At 34.9% G+C, this 17,873-nt stretch overlaps 1 protein-coding gene across 1 annotated transcript in view; it reads right to left on the reverse strand.

Annotated features, from left to right (window-relative positions):
* The window catches only part of LOC133521326 (RNA binding protein fox-1 homolog 3), a 164,450-nt gene that overhangs the window by 68,051 nt on the left and 78,526 nt on the right, over positions 1-17,873 (reverse strand). The gene's annotated exons all lie outside the window — the stretch shown is intronic.

A 17,873-nucleotide genomic window follows, 5' to 3' on the forward strand; every position in this document is an offset into this window, starting at 1 on the left:
ACCCTCCCCCTAGTTCGGCGCTCCCTGTCACGGGCCCGAGAGCGTTCGGATCAATGAATCGCTCCAGGCCCCCCGGTCCCGGCCGGCGTCATCCCTACATCTACATTCCTCCCTGCGCTCCGAGCGCCCTCTAGTGGTCGTCTCGCGACTTGAATCATCGCTGATCACAATGCCCACCTAATTACATATCAATTTACGTCGCACTATGGCGAACTTAGATGATTTTTCTCTCAGGTACTTACATAAATTTACGTATTTGATGTGTCTTTATGTGAAAGAAACATTTCGGCTTATAGATTAAAACTTATATATGTACCAATTTACACTTGCCAACAGATGTAACAGAAAATACAATATATTTAATTAAAATGAAGGACATATTTAAAAACTAAACTAATGAACTAATTTAGATTTATAATCATTCATTCACTGAATTAACCAATTTGATTTAATAATATTATAATTGTAATTTTAATAGTTTTATTTTATATGAACCTATACTATTTATTGCTCACTTTAATGAATTTTAACAGAAATGTTTTTAATTTTAATTTATTTTTCAATATATTCGTGACGCTAGTCAGAAAAAAAAACATTTTTAATGAGAATATGAAATTAAGTAACTTTACTTGATCAAAGTATAAGGCTCATCCGGTTTTGTCCTAAGCCTAAGTACCTACCTACCTTTATTGTTTTGCATGGTAGGTTGTATGAAATTGTACATTTTAACATTCGTTTGTAAGTCTGTTACTAACACTTATATGATATGGGTCATGTCTAAATTAAATGATTATTTAATTTTAATTTATAAACATAATCGCTATTAATTTATTTAAAACACCTTAAATCAGGCTTTCTCAACCTTTTCTGCACCAAGTTATAATATATTTTAGCGTCTCCTTTTATTTGCGTCGTGGTAAAAACCGAGAAAATCTACAAGTTATCTTATTGTTAAAACATTTCGAACCCCACTTGTCGTCTCTCTACACCCCCATAGGGGCGCGCACCCCATTGTGAGAAAACGATATGCACATAAAATAAGTTACATCCTATATTGAAATAGTTAGTTATTACAGGTTAATATTATTTATAGAAAAATAATACAAAAACGAAAAAAATAGTAAATCAAACGAAAACTATTTATAGGTACCCTACATTATTATAATAAAAGGATTGAAATTTTGAATGCCGCGAGATTTTTGTTTGAATAATTTGAGTAGGTAGCATAGGTACAATTGTATTATACAAGTAATTTGTAAGAGAGGACTTGGGGGGACGTAGCGTACCATTTATTCACCCCTTCTTTATTTTCAGGACTGATCAATAGTTATTTGTACAACAAGAGAGCAAAGTTTGATATTTCTTCGAGTGCTTGTTTTGAGTCCCGTGCAAGCGAAAGATTCTATAATAGATTCACGAGCGTAGCGAGTGAATCTAATTTAGAATCTTGAGCGTAGTAAGGGACTCAAAAGCGCACGAGATGTAAATAACTTTGATCTCGTGTAGTACACAAAATTTTTCACGTCAGTCAGCCATCAAAAAATACAACCTGAAAAAATGTAATCCGTCTTCATCACTATTTCACTCATGTTTTCTGAAGGTATTCTAACAATTAACTTTAATTACCGCAGTAAAACAAAACGAAAGAAATTTCAATAAAATGATACGAAAATAATGAATTAACGAACATCAATTGACAGTTCAATCGTCAACTTTTTTTTGTTAAAAAAAAAACTTTGTAAGATACGGTCCGAATTGCGGATACTACTATTTGTCAACTATAGTAGAGATCGTTAAAAGTCGTTAAGTAGAATTATTTACTGCGTAACAATTGCGTAAATTTGTATAAGTACATTGTTTTAATTGTATAATAAAATACGTAAAATATGGTATTTTTGTTAAATTTTAAACTTTTATTTCATTAATTAATTATTACGAATGAAAACTCGTAGGGTGTTTTGGAACGATGCGGTCTGACTTATTTCGAGGGTCTATTATAAACCGTCAATATATCGTTGAATTACGTATGCACTTTTTTTGTCTCTTTCTTTTTGCTAATGACGTGAAAGGGACAAAGACAATAGAATCCAAATACTTCGAACTTGTATTAGACCCCGCACGTTGAAATGACATTTGAATATGAAGGTCACTTGAATGTTATTTTGTCTCACTCAGTGAGCAAAATGCGATTTTGCTCACTGTTTTTAAGCAGCAAATTACCCTTGTTCCAGCTGCTGACGTGAAAAATTAATTAAATACCTACGATGGTCAAAAGAGCTAAGTCGGAGCCCACCTTTCACATTCTACTGAGGGTGTCTCATAAATAATGTCGGTTTCAATGTTCAGTTTCGTTTATTAAATAATAATATAAAAAGAAAACCTTAATATTCAAAATATAGCCCATCATATTCTATAGTCTTAACCCAACGTTCTGCAAGCTCTTTGAGTCCTTGATAAAACCATTCTTTGGTCTTAGATACAAAAAACTGTCGTACTGCATTTTCAACATCTTCTTTTGTCTCGATTTTTTTCCCGCGAAAGAGTTTTGCCATGGATCTGAATAAATAGTAATCAGATGGTGAAAGGTCCGGACTAAATGCTGGATGTGGCAGGAGTTCAATACCACCAAGTTCATCGATCTTAGCCCGTGTGACTTTCGCAGTATGTGGTCTAGCATTGTCTTGTTGTAAGAGCACCTGTTTTCGATTTACAAAACCTGGATACTTTTGCGATAAAACCTCATACATTCGTGTCAGTTGGCCACGGTATATCTCGGCAGTGATAGTTTGACCCTCTGGAATTATCTCGAAATACACTAAACCTTCATAATTCCACCAGACACATAACAAGACTTTTGACTCGAATCGACTTCTTTTCGCGACAGGTTCAGGTAATTCATTCTTGTCTAACCACTGATGCGCCATGTCTGGGTTGTTCATGTAAATCCATTTTTCATCACAAGTAACGATTCGTTTGAGAAAGCGATCGCCTTGTGGTAGGGCAAGGAGTTTTTTGCAAACCTCTACTCGTCGTTTTGCCTGAACTTCGTCTAATTCGCGGGGCACTATCCGACAACTTCTATAGGTCTTACCTAATGATTTTAAGTGGCGATGTATAGTGTCTTTAGAAGGTCCAAGTGAGTCCGACAATCGACGAGTGCTGGTACTGGGTTGGTTTTCTACAGCTGCTTTTGTAGCCTCAATATCCCACACGGGTGGCCGACCAGAGCGCGGTCGATCTTCACGGGTCAAATCTCCGCTATTAAAACGATTAAACCAACGCTGTGCCGTACGTTCATTTAACACGTCTTCCCCTTCAACTTCACATATTTTTCTTGCTGCCGCAGCTGCTTTAAATTTTTGTTTCCAATAATGTCTCAACAATACACGAATTTCGTATTTGTCGCCCTCCATACTTTTTACTATCAAAACGTATTACACCGTCAATCAACAAAGATAGTATAACTTAAATAAAGTACAACAATTGCACTCTTTATAGGACTAGAGAATTGTCATAACAGGTTACGACATGCATAGATTGTAGTGTAGATTTTTTTTTCTTACGAAACCCGACATTACTTATGGGACAACCCAGTAAAATCAATCAACTTTCCTTGAAAAATTGATTAAGTGTGCAGGAGAAAGAGGAAACAATACGATTTTTTTCTTTGCAGAATAAAATAACGATACCTATACGTAATAAAAGGATCTACCTAGATTACTTATAAAGGAAGGGATTTGGATTATACGTTAAACATTCCAAGACTAGCGGTTACACAGGTAGGTCTACCCACGATTTATCAACTCTAAGATAAGCGAGATAAGATGCACAAAATCCCATATACTTAAGTGAGTAGGATCCGCTATCATGCGACCACTTAAGGATAACTTTACCTACTTACTTATCAGGGAAGAGGTTACGACAGGATTCGATTCTCGGATTGGGTCATTTTATGTCCGGTAGTATATTTGAACTTGAAAACATTTTAGGCTTGGAATATACACTTACATCTCGTGTAAAGCGTAAATCTAATTACTTAGGTACCCTCATATTATTTGTTTAATTACTTAACGTATCGTTTTCGGACCCCTGCCTTCAGCGGATAAACAGCTTTTCATCTTGTATTTTTTGTTTCATTGGTGACATGATTACGAGTGTTTTGGAAAAGCAAAGTGTGAAGCGAGCTAGGAGTAAATGCAAGACAAGACTTTATCATCTATCTATCCAATTTACCGGGCAATCACTCTTAAATCTATGATAGTTATTGTAATTTCTGATGACATTGCTAAAGAAATGTCACGCTACTGCATTTGTAACTATCTTCGCTCAGGCATCTTCGTGATACGAGATACTTCATGATGCCATATCGTAAGTAAATAATAATGACGATAATGCATTATGAACACATAACACATGCATATAGGTATATGCACAAGGAATCTTTTAGTAACTGCACCTAATCGTAATGCCTTTAATGAGCACACCCAAAATTCAAAGACTTGATAGTTTTATTAAGGGCTAAATAGCAGAAGTACATTTTTAATCCCATCAAACCAGGATTTGTTTATGAGGGTATACATAACGTTAACGTTCTATTTTTGTACGACATCTGTTAGTTCTATGTTGAAATGTTATCAACAAACAAAAGATTAGGCGGGCTTCGAATCTCAATCCAGACCTAAACAAACTGAACTAGCTTGCAACCTCAAAATCACCCCAGAGTACCAGACGGCACGCTACATGATAAACATCCGCTAGGCTAGACTCGATGCTCGAGCGAGAAAATGTAGAAAACAGTACATTCAGCGCCATCTGTTGTGGAACGATGCCATAATTTAGACGATCAACGTAGCTCCGTAAGTCGTTTGAGGCGTTTAGTTGGGTGCTTAGAAGACGCGTTACGAATGGTTTTTAAAAGTGTTCATTAGATGCCGCTAAAGTAACATTCGTGTTTCGCTATAATTTTGCAGGGTTCCCTTCAGCGGTGTTAACCTGAAGGCCGTTTTTCAGGGTATGTACGGCGATACTTACATATAGTTATACATTTTATTGGACTTTCGAAGCGGTTGTTTTTCTACTTTTTTACAAACTTTAAGGTTAGCAGATTTACTGCCTACGTTTTCGTAGCGCTACACTCGTAGCGGATACCAGCGTTTTCCCGCTTTGTAGAGGAAAGTGACTACGAACAGAGAACCCACCGAACGGAATCCGGGTACTCAATGTGTTAAATACCTATCGAACGATGTGCTACCGTTGATTTTTATTGTCAATTTATTGAGGGCCCCAAAAACACATTAATATTCTAAATTTGAAAAACTTCTAATCTAAGTAGCGAAAATACACATACCTAAATATGTTTCAACATGGATGTGATATACGTACAGACAGACAGACGGACGGACATACGAACATGACTAAACTATAAGGGTTTTGCCATTATGACTACGGGAGAAACTCTACAACCCTAGAAAGGGATAAATTAATAATAAGGACAATATAGAAATCGACAGTACCCTCGACTGAGCAATGTACTGAGTACTAAATAGGTTCGGTGCCTATTATAGTAGGCAACCTTCGGGCTACGGATGTTTATATAAAATCATTAAAATATGGATGCCTTTTTTTTGAAAAAAAACGAGGGATTGACTAAATGAAATATCGACATAACTGTTATCGGTAAGTAAAGCACGCCCTAAAGGCGGGGCTTCCAGCACATAGCTGAGACTGTCCTATTGTCACGTAGATGTAATTTGAGCTCACTATTATACATATAATGTCTAGGTTAAGTATAGCTTAAGCGTGTTAAAATAATTCTGTCTATCTATCAATCAATCACCGAACTGTTCAACAACCTAAATCAAGTGCAAATAGCGACATATATATTTCCTCTATAAATATATTAATTGAACATAAAAGCGCAAACTATTGTAGACATATAGGTATAGTAAGTACCTGAAAAGTAATGAAAAATGGCAAATATATTATAGAAGATACACTCAGACGAAGACAAGTCTGCAACGATTTCGATTTTTTTATTTTTTTTATTACAGATAAATTACAATTACAGAATATTTGATCAAAAAGTATCGTTAAACCACAATGGTTTGTCTCGATACTCCATTCCGCAGTATTATCGATAGCACACGTAGTGCAAGTGTTATTTTAAACGTCAAACTTCTATGAAATTGTGACGTATAAATAATACTTGCACTGCGTGGCTATCAAAATCTTTACAGACTTGTCGTGGTTTGACTCTAGGTATCTGTAAAAAGTAATAATTATGTTTTGTTCATTTTAATGACGTCGTAAGAAATGTTTCGTTTATATAAAAGTACCCGCCGGCTTCACACGGGTAGTTCAACCAATTTACACAAAACTCTTAAAATTATACACTTAAAACTTCCTCCAAAATCACTCTATTGGTAGGTGAAAACCACATGAAAATCCATTCAGTAGTTTTTGAGTTTATCGCGAACATACAGACAGACGCGGCGGGGACTTTGTTTTATAAGGTTTATTAGTAATCATTTATTTGTTCTAAAATGAAGAAATTAATATTATAAATGCATTTATTACTTATTAAGTACTAAAACATGAAATTAATGGACTATTATGCGTAACAAAAGGTACTTATGATAATCCCAACAAAAACAAATTACTTAAATATTGTTTTTAAAGACTTACCCAAATACACGAATTTAAATCATCCCAATCTTGATACCATTCTAACAATAAAAAAAACTTATCATTCATATTCACTAATAAAAACAAATTTAACTTAATTATGTTACTGGCACATACAACTAAAAGTACTATGAGTACCACACATGATTCTCTATTTGATTTTTTTTTAGGGGTGTAATGTTCTAAATTTGAATTTTGACAGCGCTATATTGTACCTTGTTATATGGCTTTCCTTATCATTATTTTAAAATTTATTCTTATCGTTTCGACTTCGTTATTATATAATATCGCTTTGTTTTTGGAATTATACTTGATTATCAATATTCAAGCCAGGCAGGTTAATAAATTATAAAATTCATACATTTTATTAAGTAGTATAAATATGTATTTTCATCTTTCTTTTATTTACATGAGCAAATAACAAAAGGAATATTCCAAAATAAGAAGCTGCTTACTTGGATTGTTGTAACTCAAAAGTTAAGAATCGCTGCTTTAAAGAGTAGGCATTTTACTCTAGACTAGGCATTTTTTCCATGGTAACCTATTTATATATTTATTATAACAAAAATCGCATTTTCTTCTTGACTATATCGACTTATCTGACCTCGTTTATTGAGTTTACTGTGGGGCTTAGTCAATAATGCCCTATAATATGTATATATTAATGTTGGTACACGTTTTGGTAAAATATAAGAATTAAATTAAAGATATTTGTAGATATATAAGTACATAAACTGTATGTGCTTTATCTACTGCACGTAACGACTTTGGTAAAGTCGAATAAAATTGTTGTAAACTAATTTAGGTAGGTAGGTAGATATCTAGATATATACTCCGCCGTAACCCACGTACCAACAACAATCCTCAAAGTTTCGATTCGCTCAACCACTAATGATATTAATTAATTAATCCATTCAATTTGTAGCGTGTAACGTGTAATATCTGAATTCTATCAAAAACATATATATGAAATGAGAGCCCAGGTATATGCGTCGTTGTTGACTTCGCCGACAAAAGAATTGAGATAAATATTATAGGACATTATTACACAAATTGACTAAGTCCCACAGTAAGCTCAATAAGGCTTGTGTTGAGGGTACTTAGACAACGATATATATATATATATCGTCGTATATATATAATATATAAATATTTATAAATACATAGAAAACACCCATGACTCAGGAACAAATATCCATGCTCATCACACGAATAAATGCCCTTACCAGGATTTGAACCCGGGTCCATCGGCTTCGTAGGCAGGGTCACTACCCACTAGGCCAAACTGGTCGTCGGCAGATCATGGGTGCCAAGTTATGTGGAGAAAATCCGGATAGTGAGGACATCCATCATTCTAAAATGAATTTATATAACGATTTCTTGTTTCTTGTTACTATATGTATCACAATGTTTGTTACTTAATAGATTCATTTTATTTAAAGAAACATTCTTCTTCCTCGCGTTGTCCCGGCATTTTGCCACGGCTCATGGGAGCCTGGGGTCCGCTTGACAACTAATCCCAAGATACTAGTTTTTACGAAAGCGACTGCCATCTGACCTTCCAACCCAGAGGGTAAACTAGGCCTTGTTGGAATTAGTTAGTAGTAGTAGTTTTCCTTCACCGAAAACCGACTGGTAAATATCAAATGATATTTCGAACATATACTAAAAACTACAAGTAAAGTTTGAATTAAAAAACCGGTTAAGTGCGAGTTCGTATTACTCGCGCACCGAGAGTTCCGTATAACTATAAAGGCGAAAGACTTTTGATCAGAAGTACACCTATACTAGTATATTTGTGTACAGCGCCTTGTATCGGCAAATTGTCTAACTAATTTGCGTGATTTAATGCACGTATGTTGGTTTTTCGAGGATAATTCTCATGTAAAACTCTCACTCTTATCGCTAAGAAGCGATCTCTTCCGGACAACCTTTGGGTAGCAGGAAATTATGAACTAACAACATTCAACGGGTAGTGCCGATATACATATAATTCAACAAAATGAAGACGCAAACAATATAATACATACCTACATACTAATAAAATAAATACATATATATAAGTTTCTATTTTTCTCCGTGAGCTTCTACGGATTATCGTCTTATCTATTGTTTAAAAACCGCAAAGGCGCGTGCCACTATGAAAAAATGGTCAAGCCGCATAGGTAGCGTTTATTGAATTACTACTCTATTGAGCACGGAATAAGATTCATCATGAACTAATACAGAATTCTAACAGAATAGCTGTCTGATCTCTATTGGTGCGTCTAAGGTAGGTGACTAAACGCTCTCAAACCAGCTTAACTTGTGACACTGCGATCCGAAACAAAGATACGTATTCGAAGACCTCGCTTGCACTGGTAATGCGAGCGCACGGCTAGCTAGCGCCAAGGAAGCAATGTTATGTTTCTCGAGGAGCAGGTAAAAAACAGAGCCGGATTTTCACACAAATATATTTGGGTGGTTTTACGTTCTTTAATTTAAAGAGATAAAACATAACACTATTTAAATAGTAGGTACACATCTAACAGAATGGGTTTGTGTAATTACAATAATAACGAGATACACTCATTTTTATAATCAACTGTTTAAACAGTTGTTTGCTAATTTTAAACTTTAAACAGGCTAATTTTAAATAATAAAACAATGGTAAAATAGTAATAAATATGTATATCCATTTAACAATCCCGTACTACTAATGTTAAAATAGACCTATATGTTATAATTATGTACACTAAAATAAAGATATTATTTACAATAGAGTACACATTTAGTAAAACATTTATACAAATTTATATTATGAGTCAACAAAAAAATAAGTAACATATACATAATAGTGTATACATAAAATAAATAAATATAAAACAAAATATGCATATCGTTTAGAGTCAAATCACGCTAACTCTTTCAAGCAAACCATACAACAGTGTCAGTTTGTTAGAAGTCTGAAGAGTTAGCGTTATTTCGTAAAACCACCCAAATATATTTGTGTGAAAATCCGGCCCTGTTTTTTACCTGCTCCTCGAGAAACATAACATTGCTTCCTTGGCGCTAGCTAGCCGTGCGCTCGCATTACCAGTGCAAGCGAGGTCTTCGAATACGTATCTTTGTTTCGGATCGCAGTGTCACAAGTTAAGCTGGTTTGAGAGCGTTTAGTCGCCTACCTTAGACGCACCAATATAGATCAGACAGCTATTCTGTTAGAATTCTGTATTAGTTCATAATGAATCTTATTCCGTGCTCAATAGAGTAGTAATTCAATAAATGCTACCTATGCGGCTTGACCATTTTTTCATTGTGGCACGCGCCTTTGCGGTTTTTAAACAATAGATAAGACGATAATCCGTAGAAGCTCACGGAGAAAAATAGAAACTATACATACATGCATTATATATTATACAATCATAAATAAAGGCAAGTTAAGGCAGCGAAAGGTAATGAGTCTTCAAAAGATTTTTGAAAACGGGAACGGATTTAGCACGTCTAATGTCTAATGGCAAAGCATTCCACAACCGAACAGCACGAAAAGAAAAAGAGTTGCTATAAAATTTTGATGATGAAGGTGGTGGAGCAAGGAGATGCTGCTCCGCACAGCGGACCGAGGAAAGATAGTTGAAACGCTTTTTAAGATATAGAGGGGTAGAGGGGATGAAAATAATGTTATAAAGAAGTACAAGAATATGAGAGTTACGACGATGACGAATAGGGAGCCACTTGAGCTGGGTACGAAATTCAGATACGTGGTCATATTTGTGTAATCCAAATATGAATCTTATACAGACGTTTTGAAGGCGCTCAAGTTTATTTAGCTGGTCCTCTGTAAGATCAAGATAGCAAATATCGGCATAATCCAATATAGGGAGAAGAAGAGATTGAGCAAGCGTAATTCTGGTAGCGAACGGCAAGAAGCTACGAAACCTGCGAAGTGACCCCAGAGAAGCAAACATCTTCCTACTGATCTCACTTATCTGTGGTACCCAAGATAGTGTGCGATCAAATATGACTCCAAGATTTTTTACCTGGCTCGATAATGGAACCGGGACACCATCAAACACTATGAAAGGTAAGTTAGAAAAGAGAAACATTTTTTGATACAGTGAATATATTTGGAGATAATCACTCCGAAAGATAAAAAAAATGTGTCCCCCCCCCTCTAACTTTTGAAGCAGCAGTAGAGCTTAAGAAAGACATTAAATGAAATCTATAGCGGACATGATGAGTGCAGCTGTTTTCGAGTTATAATAAGATTTCCCTTCATAGTAAAAGACGTACAATCCACAGTTATTACGACATTAAATGGGTTGTTAAAGTTATTTGGCATTATTATAAGATAAAACGTTAGTTATTTTACTCATTCTATTTTAATTTAATATCTAATTTGTCTAAAACAGTTTCATTGGCTGTATGAGTAAAGCCGTTGACTGTTGGCAGTTTTAGAACGAAAGAGTAAAAATTAAAAAGTTAGAGGCAATCCCGCAAATTTTATATTAAATCGTTTATTGCACTCATGTACGATGCATTTTGTCTAGGACTTTTTGTTATACTTTACTTTTTCATGCTGTAATGAACCAAATCATTTTAAAATTACTGCAGTTTGTGAAATATGTGTTTTATTCATCCATATAGCAATCTAAATGTTTTTCGCTATGGGATATTTATCTTTAGACATGAAAAGTCTCCGATTTCCAGTAAGTCTGTTACTTTAATTAGGTACTGATTATGCGAATTTACTCATTTGTTTAACTCGGGTGAAAGGTACTGTTTCATCCCTTGGTTAACAATCTACAATACTTTAAGCTCCAGTTTAGCTTATTGTGACGGAAGAGTAACTACGGAACACTACACTGAGCATGGCCCGACATGCTCTTGGCCGATTTATTTTAGTTTAGATTTGAATCCTTCAGTGGAAGTAGCATTTCTAATGCAATCGGTAATCGATTGTAGACTGAAGGTCCGAAGCAATAGACCGATTTTAAAACCACCGTTTTAAATACAGGTACAGGTAAATAACATTACAAGGTAAATGCGATGGTCAAATCTTCATAAAGAACTGATTAAAAATGTTTTAACCTATGTGCTATGCACGTGCGACCAAGAAAGGACGTAAAATATTAATATGCGAATTACGTGATTTGCAGAGGAAGAGGAACTCGAACGACGTATAAATCATAAGGTCACCATTAGTGTTAAATGTGGGCCCACGGTAATTGCCACGTTTACTATAATCTCTTTTTAACCCCGAACAAAGGAGGGGAATATAACGCTTGATTTAGGCGTGTTCGTGCCTTTGTAGCTCGAAAATTGCGGCTCCGATGGAAATCAGTTATTTGTGAATAGATTATGCTCTCCAAATGTTAAGGGGTGTAACGTGAGGAACTACCTCACGCTAGGGGTTGATTATTAATCATAATTTTGTGAAAGCTTTAGTAATTCGACACAGTATTGGGCATATTCATTAAATTTCCAGCGGGGCTGTATGTTACATCGGAGGCACAGTTGTTATTCACAACGTTTAGTAAACTTTATTTCCTCGGTTAAAGTAGACCAGTTTAAGTAGGAACCCATAGAGTTTATTGAATAGTAGAACCTACACTCTGTTAACTCATCCCAATTATTGCTAAACTACACTCGTAGCGCTACGCTTCGTAGAGGTGTAACAAAAATGTGTAAAGGAACGAGAAAATTATGTAGGGGAGAGTGGATCAAGCTTAACAGTGGATCTTTTGTAATAATATTGCTAATATCATTTATACAGAGGTAAAGCGCTCACGATGTTACAGCTTTTTTACGCCCCTCCGTATGCTAACAAGTTACCATGTCAGCTTCAGAGCTTCAGGGGCCCTTTTTGAATTTCGAGCGCTCGATTTCGTCACTCTAAAAAACGGTGAAATGCTATTTTTGAAATACGACAGATAGAAATTGGGAATCTAGTGGTATTGACCACTCGTTTTCAATTCTATTAGTAGAATTTAAATGCCTGATAGTGGAGATACAATTGAAGGAAGAACACGAAATCGAGCGATCGAAATTTTAAAAATCGGCCCTCAGCTTCTATACTTCGCAGTGGAGAGCATCAGATATTAAGAAGCTATAAAATAGTACATTACGATACAAGTGCGAAAAATAGGAAATTCGAAACGAGTGGCGATAAATTAAAACACGACCGAAGGGAGTGTTTTAAATCGACACGAGTTGCGAATTACCTATTCGCACATGTATCGTACAACGTTTTACAGTACATATGGCCCTTTAAATGTTCGACACAGTAACGTAATATGCTACTTCTCGCACTAGTGCTATAAAGTAGCCCCATATGTACTGTAAAAATACTATTGTGACTACGAAATTTGAGTATTTTTTTAAGAGTGGACCACATGAAATTGCGGAACAGTGGATGAAAGAAAGATTGGATATGAAAATTTAAAAAGTTTTCTCTTAAGGATAAAGTCGTGAAACTTGAAACACAACACTAAAGTAAATGCCCACGCAAAGAGCGAAATCCCTGTAAGTAATTCAAATTGTAGGCAATATGGAAAAAATAAGATAAAAAGTCATAGCATACTCTGAATAATTATAATTAACGGATGTGTTAAAAAAAATGCACATTTATCATTAAACTTAACATATTTTAATGAATAAATTTTCAAACAATACAGCAGTTCTTATCCTTTCGTTTTTAATTGGACGCACCTACAATGGGTAACAGTGGATCTTTCTCCACTTTGAACCCCATCTTATTTTATTTCTAAGCTTCCTTACAGGTATTTTTCTTATTATGTTTAAGAATTATAAGTAACGATACAATTTAAAGTTAAAATGGTGCATTAAAAGGGATCCACTGTGCCCCACTCTCCCTTATTTACATACGACGGAAGAGTTTGATTCGTAGTCCGTTTTATCCTCATCGTGGACCCCAGTTTCCGGTACCACAGTTCAAGAGTGGTTCAAGGCTGCCAATTATTTTACGAGGTTGCTATTGAAAAATAGAGCTTAAGCACGGAAAGTGCCACAGACCTAAATAGAAAGTAACGTGTCTATTATACAATGTGCCTGCGAGGAAATGGAAAATTAACCATGTATTCCTGAGGTCATAAGAAGGAAAAGATCTTATACAAAAAGTCAATTCCGCCAAAAAAAAATTGTGTTTTTTTTTAACTTTTTGTATGTTTTTATACATAACAAGTACATGTTCTTGGAAAATTTATGGATTAATATGAATTGGTGATTTTTTTCTCGTAAAAACTACGAGGGGTGGCTGAAAAGTAATCTACCTAGCCTATAAATAATTTAAAGAAAATACTGGCCGGTATGAATTTGTGTTTTTAACTATTCTTTTTTCAAAGTTACAAACTTTTATTTGTCAGTTGCCCTTCATTTGTTTTTGACACTCGAATGCTTGCAACATGTCGCTACAGAAAAATAATTTGATCAAAATTGAGCAACGTTCAGTGATTAAATTTCTCACTAAAGAAAGAAATACGCCTTCGTAGATAAAACAACGTATGTTGCCCGTGTTTGTTGTTTTATGTCCTTCCGATTTCACAATAAAGTTCTGGTCTAGGCAATTTAAATCGGGCCGCGAAAGCCTAGAACACGATCCTCGTAGTGGGTGACCAATTTCGGCTATCACTGAAGAAAATATGACCAAAGTGAAAAATATAATTCTTGAAGACCGACGAGTGAAAGAGTGGGAGATAGCTAGAGATGTGGGCATTAGTAAGGAACGAGTAAATGAAATAATTCATGGCTATTTCAATATGTCTAAGGTTAGTGCTCGTTGGGTCCCCAAAATCCTGACCGCGTTAGACAAGGACAGACGTATCAAATCTTGTCAAGAGTTTTTAGTCATGAGTCGCGGCAAAGAGAAAGAAATTATTTCCAGGATTGTGACATGTGATGAGACTTGGATTAGACAATGGGACCCAGAAAGTAAACAGGAATCAGTACAATGGAAATTCAAAGACGAAAAACCTCCTCGGAAGTTCAAGGTTCACCCATCGGCTAGTAAACTTATGGCGACAATTTTTCGAGATGCTGAAGGGATTTTACTAATAGATTATTAACCAAAAAAAACGACAATGAATGCTAATTATCACGCAAATTTACTTTACCAGCTGAGAGACGCCAAAAAAAAGGAGGGGCAAACTTAGCAGAGGAGTTCTGATTTTAAACGACAACGCACCTGTGCATACGGCTCGCACTACACAGTTAGCCATGGCCATAAATGGCTTCGACGACATCGACCACCCCCCTTACAGCCCAGATTTAGCCGCCTGTGACTATTTCCTGTTCAGACTTTTAAAGAAAGATCTCAGGGGGGAAGATTTTATTATTTATTTAAACTTTATTGCACAAAATATATACAACAATGTACAAATGCCAAAATGAAGTACACAAAATCAGGAATTACATATGACAATATCATTGCCTTGACACAGGCCCTCAAACTATACAACTATAAAAAAAAGCGGCCAAGTGCGAGTCGGACTCGCCCATGAAGGGTTCCGTACCATTTATGACGTATTAAAATAAACTATTTACTAGATCTGGTTCAAACCAATTTTCGGTGGAAGTTTGCATGGTAATGTATATCATATATTTTTTTTAGATTTTTCATTCTGTTATTTTAGAAGTTACAGGGGGGGGGGGACACATTTTTTCACTTAGGAAGTGTCTCTCGCGCAAACTATTCAGTTTAGAAAAAAAATGATATTAGAAACCTAAATATCATTTTTGAAGACTTATCCATAGACACCCCACACATATGGGTTTGATGAAAAAAAAATTTTTTTTTTAATTTGATGACGTATTAAAAAAAAACTACTTACTAGATCTGGTTCAAACCAATTTTCGGTGGAAGTTTGCATGGCAATGTATATCATATATTTTTTTTAGATTTTTCATTCTGTTATTTTAGAAGTTACGGGGGGGGGGGGGAATACATTTTACCACTTTGGAAGTGTCTCTCGCGCAAACTATTCAGTTTAGAAAAAAATGGTATTAGAAACCTCAATATCATTTTTAAAGACCTATCCATAGATAACCCACACGTATGGGTTTGATGAAAAAAGATTTTTTGAGTTTCAGTTCTAAGTATGGGGAACCCCCAAAATTTATTGTTTTTTTTCTATTTTTGTGTAAACATCTTAATGCGGTTCATAGAATACATCTACTTACCAAGTTTGAACAGTATAGCTCTTATAATTTCGGAAAAAAGTGGCTGTGACATAATCGGACAGACAGACGGACATGACGAATCTATAAGGGTTCCGTTTTTTGCCATTTGGCTACGGAACCCTAACTAGGAAGTTAATAAAATAAAGGAAGTTCTTTTAAATTAATTATTACCATAAAATTACTAAGTAATAAGAAGATCAAGTTACACAAGGTATAGCTTGCAGTCGCACGGACATTTATGTGTTGTGAGTTAGGAATATGCCAAGCACGCCCTGATTGCGTGGGGTCAGGAGGACGTGAAAGCTCAGGCTTTTCTCAGAGAAGCCTCTCGAGCCGCCCTTGCCGCCGCTCTTTTTACTTACACGTTTTATTAACAGGATAGATACGGCTTTACCATATAATACCAGACACAAATTGGACCACGATGTCGGTTCAATTTACCCATCGCAACCCTTACAAGAAATAACCAATTTCCATGAATTTCCATTATACATGGGTTATATCTATCAAGTAACGTGTACCCATTGGGACTAACTAAACAAATGAAATACGGTATTCAAATTATGTCAGTCAAGTCACAAGATCAAGGTAAACAAGTCACTTTTTCTTGTTTGTTTTGTGGTTTTAATTCTCAAAAGCTGATGAGTGATGGGTGCACTACATTTTTTATAATTACTTTTCATATATTATAGTTTGATATAGCGTTATTTTGAATAACGTAATAAATGGCATACTACCGTAATACCTAATTAGCGGAATACATAATGTTATTATTGGTATCAGGTATATTTACACTTCATCTAATATACATTGCCATAATTATTACATACCTACTCTAAAGCATATTATTTTTTCTAACAAGTGACATCACATAATTATTTGTGTGTCATTACTAGTTGCATGACATAAATGGGTTAGGTTAGGTTGGAATGAAACTGAGACTCCGCACAAACGAATAACTAGGTCACAATTCTTTTCGTTGTCTTGTTTTTTGTCCCCAAAAAATGTGACGGAGTGGAGCTTTTTGTATGAGATGAAACTTTGGTTTTGAATTTTTCTTATGTAAAATATAATCTACAGCTAGAAAAACATACAAGCGTGACAGCACTCTGTCAGAAACAAGACATAGAAGAGAATTTTGACCCGGCTACCTAGCAAAAGGAGGGTTAGGCTAGGTTAGAACTCCCCGTAGAATAAAATACCTAGCAAAAGAGCGGTTTTGTTAAGGTTTGAACTGCGGCCGCCGCAGAATCAAAAACCTGGAAAAAATTGATTAGGTTGGATGATAATATTGATAAGTATTATGTTATATAAAAATATAATATAGCATAAGTCATTGTAAAACCATGGAGATAATATCTCTATGGAGATAATCTTATAAGTCCGTGTATAAAACATGTCTATATACCTACTACTTAAAGATTATATTACAAAAGGCATTATATCAATGACAGTTTAGATAAAATCACAATATAACAAAAGAAACGTACCTTTAATAATAATTAGATTATGACATATAACAATAATAATAAATTTCGTTATTTCGGACAAAGAATGTATCCATAGTGTTAGTACAACAAGAAAATATCTTAACCTAGTGTTAGTATTTACACATAGAATTTAAACTTGATGTGCTAATTTACAATATATATACCTACGCTACTACAGCATATATCTATATTATAAATTACGCTACACTTTTAATTTGCTCGGTCCAGTGCCTTAAGACAATCTTCGGACAATCGAACCTATTAGCAATTTCCTTGCTGCTGCATGCTGTTGGGACTACATCTCACACGACTTAGTAATGAGACTATATTTTCCGTTGTATAACTGACTGTTGAAAATTATCCTTTATAATAATATATCAAATGGCATTATAATAAATGGACGATAGTTTTTTTTATAATTATATTAAGCATGACTTGAGTGATATAAATAATTTTTACAACAAATTTATTTTAATGTTATTTATATGCATTTTTATCATCATAACATTATGCTTCTATTGA

The sequence above is a fragment of the Cydia pomonella genome, chromosome 9, assembly GCF_033807575.1.
Source record: "Cydia pomonella isolate Wapato2018A chromosome 9, ilCydPomo1, whole genome shotgun sequence".
Classification (NCBI taxonomy): Eukaryota; Metazoa; Arthropoda; class Insecta; order Lepidoptera; family Tortricidae; genus Cydia; species Cydia pomonella.